This window comes from Rhincodon typus, unplaced genomic scaffold (genome assembly GCF_021869965.1).
Source record: "Rhincodon typus isolate 14 unplaced genomic scaffold, sRhiTyp1.1 hic_rhity00014106, whole genome shotgun sequence".
In the NCBI taxonomy this organism is placed as follows: domain Eukaryota; kingdom Metazoa; phylum Chordata; class Chondrichthyes; order Orectolobiformes; family Rhincodontidae; genus Rhincodon; species Rhincodon typus.
Genome location: NW_025979744.1, coordinates 1,795 through 4,093, shown reverse-complemented (window position 1 = coordinate 4,093; position 2,299 = coordinate 1,795). Strand labels below are relative to the sequence as shown.

At 41.0% G+C, this 2,299-nt stretch overlaps 1 long non-coding RNA gene across 1 annotated transcript in view; it reads left to right on the top strand.

Annotated features, from left to right (window-relative positions):
- LOC125482640 overlaps positions 1–2,299 on the top strand; it is a 5,175-nt gene that overhangs the window by 1,251 nt on the left and 1,625 nt on the right. Inside the window, exons 2-4 of the long non-coding RNA XR_007261706.1 lie at positions 89–202; positions 916–999; positions 1,861–1,974. This is a non-coding gene — a long non-coding RNA (uncharacterized LOC125482640). The remainder of the gene's footprint in view (positions 1–88; positions 203–915; positions 1,000–1,860; positions 1,975–2,299) is intronic.

Sequence of the window (2,299 nt, the reverse complement as noted above, 5' to 3'; positions counted from 1 at the left end):
AGATGTGATTCTGATGGGCAAACAGGATGAATGAATAAAGAAAATGTGTTCAGAATAAACCTGACACAATTAACGTTATCTTAAACAGAATCAAATCCAACAAGTGAGATCTCCACAAGCGAATCGACATCAGTCAACACAGCAGGGACATCCATAAGCTCAAAATCTACCCTGACATCCACTCAGCCATCAACATCAGAAGGTAAATTGCAGACAAAATGACTTAATATATCCACATATCCAAGCAATATTATTCTCTGAGATACTGGTAATAATCATGAAAGGTGTTTACCTGCAATTTATCTGGCCACAAATTAAAAGGATTCTGTAACTAATTTATTTGAAACAATTAAATTTCAAGGAGTTGGGGTCTCTGAAGCATAGCCAATGTTTAATAGAGCAAGTAATGGGAGCCAATTTATGATCAGCAAGATCACTGTGAAAACAAGGAGGAATTAGCGAGAATGGGTAACCTCTCTTGATGAGGATATTTCGGGCTAAAGATTAGCCCAGGAACTGTTGAGGCTACAACTCGTTTTGGTCCAATAACACAATTCGATTCACTCCCCCAGCGTGAGACCACAGAAGCACTCACAAAGTAGTGTCACATCAGAGAGTCAATACTTATGATGGTGTAGCAATCCCTCTAGTCTGGATCTGATGTCGGTGACGCTGGGGTAGACTTGATGAGTGTCTGACTGAGTTCCAGACTTTGAACCACTGAGCACACAGATAATCCCAATGTATCATTTTGATTAGGGAGGACAGAAATATATTTACCTGCCCCTTTCGACTTGGAGCAAACATTTCATCAGAAGTCACTGTGTCATAGCATGGGGGATTACTTATTGATATACATTTGGAAGACTTAAGAAGGAAGTGTAAACCTGAACTAACTGATCTGATATTGAACAGGAATATCGACGACACGAGAGGCATCAACATTAACCAGCAGTCCACACGTTTCAACCACTTCTGCAGAGACGTCAACAACAGGAGGTAAAAGGGAGACATTGTGACGTATTGGGCTGGATACTTAAATGTCAATGTGGGAAGAACGAATTTGAGAATTTTGTTCTGGGAGGGCGGTTCTGAACATGGCAACCGCGGAAAAACTTGTAGATTTCAAATGGTCCGCAGGGAGAGTGGAGTGGAAAATGTCTTTTCCCCAATTTATGGTTCTGATATCTTCAATGAGCTTGTCAGTTTCCCTGTCTGACACACAGTGACAGTTTCCGATTTGTTGCCAGAGAAAACATAACACACGGGTGCCTTCTCGTGCACAGCTGTCCGGCTTAATACAGAACGCAAGAGCATACGTGTTAGCAGCAGGATGAGGCCATTCAGCCAATCACACCCATTCCATCAGAAATGAGACTGTGTCATCTTTCTTCACCGTACTGAAAAGATTCAGTGACTGAGTGTGCTGCGCCGAGTCACATTATGTACACCAAAGATTCAACATATTCTGACGACAAATGTCTTTGTCCACAATTTGGAGAGAACGTTCCCGTGTCCCTGACCCCAGTGCTTTGGATAATCATTTCAATGTTGATCCAATGGAATGTATCTATGTTAGAATGAACAAACAGGACTTTTCTGAAAGATGACGTGTGGCAGTCTAGTCCTCCCTCGGCTAACCTACTGTGCAGCCTGGATTTGTTGAAGCACACAGTGGGGCTTCAATTTCAGTCTGGGGAATTGCAACAGACGCACAATTCCCTTTCCACTTGCAACAAACAGAAATTTACATCAAACCGTAGAGTTGACTTAGATGTGATTCTGATGGGCAAACAGGATGAATGAATAAAGAAAATGTGTTCAGAATAAACCTGACACAATTAACGTTATCTTAAACAGAATCAAATCCAACAAGTGAGATCTCCACAAGCGAATCGACATCAGTCAACACAGCAGGGACATCCATAAGCTCAAAATCTACCCTGACATCCACTCAGCCATCAACATCAGAAGGTAAATTGCAGACAAAATGACTTAATATATCCACATATCCAAGCAATATTATTCTCTGAGATACTGGTAATAATCATGAAAGGTGTTTACCTGCAATTTATCTGGCCACAAATTAAAAGGATTCTGTAACTAATTTATTTGAAACAATTAAATTTCAAGGAGTTGGGGTCTCTGAAGCATAGCCAATGTTTAATAGAGCAAGTAATGGGAGCCAATTTATGATCAGCAAGATCACTGTGAAAACAAGGAGGAATTAGCGAGAATGGGTAACCTCTCTTGATGAGGATATTTCGGGCTAAAGATTAGCCCAGGAACTGTTGAGGCT